Source organism: Ipomoea triloba, chromosome 14 (genome assembly GCF_003576645.1).
Source record: "Ipomoea triloba cultivar NCNSP0323 chromosome 14, ASM357664v1".
Taxonomy (NCBI): domain Eukaryota; kingdom Viridiplantae; phylum Streptophyta; class Magnoliopsida; order Solanales; family Convolvulaceae; genus Ipomoea; species Ipomoea triloba.
In genome coordinates this window covers 5,350,674-5,358,469 of record NC_044929.1, presented here as the reverse complement: position 1 = coordinate 5,358,469, position 7,796 = coordinate 5,350,674, and the positions used below count along the sequence as shown (strand labels likewise).

The window sequence follows — 7,796 nt, the reverse complement described above, 5'->3', positions numbered from 1 at the left end:
GATAAAACATGAAATCTATATATACCATAAACTTCAAGTTCTTACCTCATTCAATATAACATATATAAAGATTTAAATAGTTAGAATTCGATAAAACATGAAACCTATATATACCATAAAACTTCTAACAAATACTTGATATATATGTACTAGAACTTACTCCGACAAAATAAAACTTGAAGTTTAACATCAATGTAAATTAATAGTAAATACAAAAACCGTGGTAGGATAGAGAATTCTCTTCACCAAATCGAAGATAACATTAATTTTAAAATTTTCTTTGCCATCTGGATCATGTGTACTCATAACTTTTTCCAAGATAACATTTTCATTGATGTGTGAAACTGCCATCTTTGATTGACACAAAGATTGGTTTGTCTATTTACTAGGGTAATTAAAGAGAGCTTGCAGAGTTTAGGCCGGGAAAGAGCATAAAAAATATGTTGTTGGTTTGTGAATCAAATGTGTAGTTAACCTCTTATATTTATAGCATTGGAATGGGATGAAATGGAACAATTCTTTGCTTCAATTGTGAGCAAATAAGTGGAATCAATTTATTTGCTTTAACTATATAGTATGGTGAGTATAGATGCCAAATTTAATTAATAAGTATATACCATAATTTTGATATCTAATATGATTAAAAATGAAATATTTTACCTTGTCCACCAAGAAGTAAAATATTATCTAACATTGAGAAAATTTAACAATATTAATCTTCACCTAATGCTCTATCATATCCTTAAGTACTCTCCATGACATGGAGTATTTTAATGATCATATAAGACAACTAACTTAAAAGAAATTAGGAGGAATAGTTCACAGAATATTTAGGACGTTAAAGTTATTTTTGTTTTTTTTTTCTTGCAACACACTCCAAATATAAAAGAAAAGTGAAAAGAGGATGTGCTACTCACTTTGTCCCATAGAGATTTACTTTGCATTGTAATTTGTTAAGAGTGAATCAAGAAAATAAATAAAATTTGAATAAATAGGAGCGATCTTTTGTTCTTGCTTGCAATGCAGTTATTCTAATTATAAAAGAGGAGAAAAGTGAATATTAGGGACACAAAAGAAAGGGTCCAAGAATGTATTGTTTGATTGTGGCCTGGTGAATGAAATAAAAGAGTGCAATACAGTCCAAGATGGATTACAAAAAGAATGAAGAGAGGTGAGCAAATTTTGGTGAAAATTATTAAGAATTCCATTTACTTCGTTATGTAGTTTTGTTGCTATTCTTTTTTTTTTTTCCTTTTTTTTTACCTAATATGTTGCTAATCTTATATACTCTGAAATTTAATAAGTATTGGAATAATCAAATTTATGGGCTCCAATTGTATGACAAATGTCACCCTTCACATATATATTTTAAAAAGTATCTATGGCTTGAGCACAGCTCACGGTGGGCTAGCTTATTGATCTGATTTTAGTGCATTATAATTCAAGCTGCTCAAAAAGATTTGATATTGATGCAACTTTTAGACCAAATAAAGTAGGGGGTGAGGAGACTCGTGAACTAGCTCAAGCCTCAAGTGATAGACCTCCTAACTTAAAGTCAACACTTTAGTGACAGGTAAAAATGAGATGAATCTCTTACACTTATCAAATTTTGATATTTTATCATAGAAATTTAGAAAGGGCTTTATTCTATCTTTTATTTTACCTTTAATATTTTTTTTTATTTATATCAAATATTGATATTATGTCATTAACATTTTAAAATTTATTTGAACTTCACACTCACTCAGAAAAATTTCTCGATCCGCCTATATATATATATATATATGTGTGTGTGTGTGCGCGCGCGTGTGTGTGAGAGTGAGATTAATTGCTCTTACCTTGTATTAAAAAAAAAATTAAAAACCCTTAAAAATGCTTTTGATGACAACTCCAAAATGCATAGATTTGACATGCTGGAAATTGCCAAATTTCCGACCACCCGAAAGTGGTCGGAAACACCCTAAAAGTAGTCGGAAACTACCTTTCCGGCCACTTTTCCGACCAAATTGGGTATACGGAAAATCCTTGCCTAGTGGTCGGATTTTCCGACCACACTCGGACAGTGGTCGGACTAAACCCGACCACAGCCAAATTGGGTGGTCCGGATATTCCGACCACCTATTGGTCGGAAATTCCCACCTAAGCGGTCGGAAATTTCCACTGCAGTAGTTATTGGGGAGTTTCCGACCAGCTCGGGTGGTCGGAAATCAATTAAGTAAAAAAAAAAAAATCACTGCTCTATGAATTTAATTTAAAATGCAAATAGCAATTGTAAACCGAGTAGTAGTTTCATTACAATACAAGTTTGTGATACTAATCAGAATACTATACAAACTCTCGAACTCTTCATCTATTGGATGCTTCAAGAAACAAGCTTCATCTTTTTCAGGCAACTTCAATATCAGTGAAGAACCTATCTTTAAACAAAAATAGAAATGCAATTCTATGGAAAGTAAGGAAATAAAAGAGGAATAAACTGAAGGCAGTAAAGGGATCAAATGAGTTCACCCTATTTGTCCCGGGCCGAAGAAGTGTAATGCAACTACTGTGCAAGAACAAAAATATAAAATAAAATAAAATAAATATTTAAGACTGAATATCAGAAATTTTTGAAGCAATATCAAGGAAAAATTGCAGAAATTCATCACTTAGATTACTTACCTGAACTTTGAAAAGATACTCATGGGGATGAACTATCAACTTAAGTTAATTCTGAAAAACAAAAGTGATGACTGGGAATCCATTATCGACACTGCACCAGTACAGAAAATGGGGATGTTAAAAAGGTAATAAGATCAGTAGAGCTCTAACTAGTGAATCAATAACTTGCAGAAATATAGATTAAGAAATAAAAATCTTGGCCATTAAGTCTAAACCACTTGAAAGAAGATATATGAGAAGTATGAACCTTGTGAAGAAAGGAAGGAGAAAGTTCATGCACTTGATGTGTAAAGCCAATAGCAGCATCCAAGATTAACACCCACAAATTACTGGCAGATGCTACACTGCTTATAAACAGGCCATCTTAGTATCCTTTATCTATGTGTTGGGGAAGTCTTGCGTCACACACATTGTAGTGATACCTTCATGAACAAAAGCACTATCCAATCATATCTTTCTATCACAGAGAATACAAGGCGGCAGCTATGAAATGCAGCAAACTGAGCAAGACTATGAAGTGCCAGAGTGGCATGGTACAAAATCACCAAGCCCGTAGTGAAGAATAAGGTTTACCTTTGTTTTTTAGGCCTGTGAGAATTGTAAGCACTGATCCACTGTGTAGCAGGTACCCCCATGCCTACCTTCTTTGGTTGCTCATCATCTTCATCTTCAAGAGTCAACCGGCCTCTCTTCTAACCAACCTGGTATATAAGCTTTGTATGGCAAAGGATGAAAATTAGCAAAGGGGAGATGGTGATATATGATGAAAGAAGGATAACAGCAGCCTCATTTGCATCTGCTCTACATCCACAGCAAAATCATAGCTAACTTAACAAGTGTTTAAAGCGATAGCTTTGGTAAAATTTCTCATGACAGAATTCAAGCACTACTTCTCAAACAAAAAAACACACCTGAACTATGTTACTGTTGAGTGTACAAGGTCCGAGAAATTATAAATATGGAGTAGCAAAAACCTATACTATATCCACTTAATCATAACATTAAATAATAATTAAAAAAAATGCAAACAGAGCACATTTTATGATTATGCATACACCAGATGACAAATAAGCTAAAACAAATGTTTGACAAAATATCAGAACAGTATGGCAAGACTGCAACGAAATTGTTGTTTTCCAAGTAACAAATGTCCAACAACATGTCCCTATGAATCACATGTTTCTCGTGGCAATAGGCCAGTGCTTGAGTAAGGCTTGCAATGTATTAAAAATCAGAACTAGTAAAAGCACAAAGCATCATAAACACTTGAACTATCCAACATTTGTGAATATCTCATTAAAAGCAGTGTATAAAGTTTCATATCAAGCATAGAAGCAATGCAAAATGATAGGCAAGGGAAGTATATACTGAACAAGTAAATCGGAGTCTTTGTTAATAAACATGGAGGCATAGAAGCAATGCAAAATGATAGGCAAAACTTGCTTAATATGGAAAAAAATAAAAGAGGATAGACCGTATGAAGACTCATTGAACTACTAATACCCATTGCTTAGAGCTTGGAGCAACTATTATCATCTCAAAATGCAGAAAATAGAGGACAAGCACAAGACTAATGTTATGGAGTACCGTATAAGTTAAACTGAAGGTAATGTTTATCTTTATTTTCAACTTTGCCTTTAGGGCATGAATCTATTGAATTAAACAGCAACTAGCATGAAAAGCTATGTTTTGATATTGGTTTGCTCATCGATGCAGCATCACTATAAACCACATTGATTCTCACATTGAACAACAATCAAATTTGAAGACTTTGTAGCCCAGCTTTATACTGCAAGTGACTGGTAATCCAGAACCAAATATAGTACTACAATTATTCACAGAGTAATTCAATATTAACTGGGAACATAATCTCTGACTAATCTCTGGCATAAATTATAAATCAAACAATTAACTAGAAATGTCATAGAAGTATTTCAACAAATAAATGGGAAAAAATCAAGAAAAGGCAAAATAAACTTTCTACAAATCATAAAATACCACATTTATCAAATTAATAATAAAACACACACATATTATTAACCATAAAAATAAAAATAAATCAACAAACCTGCAGATAGGGGGAGGAGGAGATGGCACCAGCAGTGTGTCATCTGGGCTGGAGAAATCTTGTCAAGACAACAATAAAACACACATATTATTAACTATAAAAAAGGAAAGAAAAAAAAAAAACGAACCTGGACGATGAGGGCTGGGGCAGAGGCGGTGGTAGCGTCGGCGTCTTCGCAGGAGAAGCGGTGGCAGCGTCGGCGTCTTCGCAGGAGAGGCGGTGGCAGCTGTGGCGGCTGTGGCGGTGGAGGAGGTTCGCGGTGGAGCTACATCTGAGAGAGTGCGAAGGGAGTGTGGAGGCTGGCGACGTCTGAGTGAGAGGGTGAGAAGGGATCGGAGAGTAAGAGAGTGAGAGAGAGGAGCGGATCTGAGATCTGATTTGGGAGGTAGGGCTTTGTTTTACGGAGTATTGGCAAAATTTTGGGGAGCTAAGGAGGGAGAATGGAATATTGGCTAAATTTTGGGGTTAGACCTGATAATGGCGTCATTTTTTTTATTTGGGAAAAGTGTCAAATTGGCCCCCTAAGTGGGGTGGATAGTGCAATTAGGTCCTTTAACTGAAAAAAAACTTCATTCAAGCCCCCTAAATCGGTAAAAAAGTGCAATTGAGCCCTAAATGAATTGTTTATCAGGTTACTACTCCTTGGACTGAAATTAAGTGCAAAACTTTGTAATTTGTATCACATTTGGTCATAATGTCAAATTAATTTGTATTCTATAAATAATTTTAATAATTTTTAATTTTTTTAAAAAAAAAAAAAAAAAAAAAAAAAAAAAACAAAAGTCGGCAATCCCAGCTGGGGACTGCCGACTTTTTTTTTTCATTTTTTTTTCAAAAACATTATTTAAATAATTGTTTTTATATTATTAAAAAAGTTAATTATTTTAAATAATTTAAAAATAATTATTTTAAATAATTTTTAAAAACAAAAAATAGAAAATTACATTTTTCGTCTCTAAAGGAGAAGTGAGCACAAAAGAACGAAAAATGCAATGCCAACATATTCGTCCGTGAGTTATACTAAAATTGTAAATTTTGTTCCTAATGTTTTATTAATAAAGACACAAAAAGTGCAACATCAATTATAACTTAAGAACGAAAAATGTGTATGGCCAACACTTGGGGACGAATTCTACAAATTAATTGACAGTAGGACCAAATTATTAAACTGTCGGTGGCTGTTTTTTTTATTTTTTTTATTTTTTTTATAATAAATAATATTTTTAATAAATAAAAATATTTTTTTGAACTGAAATAAATAAAAATATTTGTTTTGAAAAATAAAATAAAAAATGAAAAGTGTCAAATTAGCCTCCTAACTGAATTTGACCTGATAAACAAGTCATTTAGGACTCAATTGCACTTTTTTGCCGGTTTAGGGGGCTTGAATGGAGCTTTTTTCAGTTAGGGACCCTAATTGCATTATCCATCCGACTTAGGGGGCCAATTTGACACTTTCCTCTTTTTATTTTTTTTTTTAGAGAGAATGGCGCTAATTTTAATTATTTGGGGTGAAATTTTAGCACAATTTTTTAATAGCATAATAATAATAATAATACAAACTTTAAAATAAAATTATTTTAAAATTTATAAGTTCATAATTAAAAATAATTTATGATGATGACTATTATTATTATAAAAAAATTATATTAAACTTTAAATAATAATAATAATAATAATAATAATAATAATAATAAAAGTCATTATTTTTTTTTGAAAACAATAAAAGTCATTATTAGTTATTTTACATGCAACAAGTTAATAGTAAACAGCTAATTACCAAATGCATTTTTATAAGTATTTAATACAATCAGTTAGTCAAATCAACTAACACAATAAGTTATTAGCTATCAACTAACATTCATTTGCCAACCCCACACACACACACATATATAATAGAAGAAAAAAACTTTTGTTAAGTTAGAATAAAGGTTGTATGGAGTTGAAGACTTGAATGGAACATGTTCCCTCCTCTTTCCTATAAATACTGCATTTATTGCTAAGTGGGAGACTTTTGGCTACTCCTATACGCTATTTATATGTTCGGGAACTTATGACCACAATCACGTATTTCAAGCTCCATAACTTAAACCAACAAACAAACTAGGTAAAGAGACTGTAACTTGAATTGACCCTATATACTACACTAGAAGTGTACTATTAATGGATTGTTTCAAAGAATATAATCTTCGATCATAATTTACCCAAAGGTATGTTAAAGTGGTTGTTTATATTAATGGATGGTTTGGATGTTACTATCTAAATTTATCTTCTAGTACTTATCGCGTGGGGTTGGGGGTCTAGGGCGAACAACGGGGTTGGGACTAAGGCTAAAGGTGTTTAAGCAGCAACTTACTAAGCTGAGAAAGAGTCTAAGTTTCAGGTCGGGTCAGGTGAGTACCCTCGAAATGTCAGAAGTGATCCTCCATATACGTAGAGCTTGATCCGATTTGGGCTCAATACACGAGTTGGTAAGTTCGGAGTATATTCCCTATAACAATACATTACGTGGGATTGTGAAACTCAATAAAATTAGGACAGTAGAGCCCTAACAACAATAAAGGTTTAAAGGAGTTGAAGTTAGAAAATGATTTCATATATTTATATGACCGAAAAGGCGACACAATCTTATTTTCATAACAGGAATGGTGAAATGGTTGTTACGATGAGCTAATTTAGTTGTTTATATTGAACATCACAACATGCGACGAGTAAACTCTCTACATCGTGGTTAATTGAAGAAATGCATGTTGAAATCTTAAAAAAAAAAAAAAAAAAACAAAACAAAACAAAACAAAAACAAAAACAAAAACAAAAAAATAAAAAAAGGTTTACCGACCACCTTTTACTTGGCGGTCGGTATTTCCGACCACCAGGGTGGTCGGAAATCACTCTTAATTAAAAAAATTAAATTTGCGAAAGTTTTCCGACTACTTTGTAAATAGTGGTCGGAATGTCCGACCACTTAGTAAAAGTGGTCGGAAATTCCGACGACTTTCCGACCCCTATAACCCTTCGACGGAAAAGTGAAAAAATGTCACCTTTTGTGACCATTTTTGGGTGGTCG

General features: G+C 32.9%; 1 long non-coding RNA gene across 3 annotated transcripts; it reads right to left on the bottom strand.

Moving 5' to 3' along the window:
• Positions 1-2,234: 2,234 nt before the first annotated feature.
• Positions 2,235-5,160, bottom strand: LOC116005040. 3 transcript variants are annotated; one of them, XR_004094880.1, is made up of 6 exons: positions 4,730-5,160; positions 3,235-3,374; positions 2,909-3,083; positions 2,662-2,752; positions 2,509-2,545; positions 2,235-2,417 (listed from the first exon to the last, which is right to left on the bottom strand). It is a non-coding gene; the product is annotated as an uncharacterized LOC116005040 (long non-coding RNA). The 3 variants fall into 3 exon arrangements; XR_004094879.1 differs by having other exon boundaries at positions 2,235-2,545; XR_004094881.1 differs by having other exon boundaries at positions 2,235-2,542.
• Between the last annotated feature and the right edge of the window lie 2,636 nt (positions 5,161-7,796).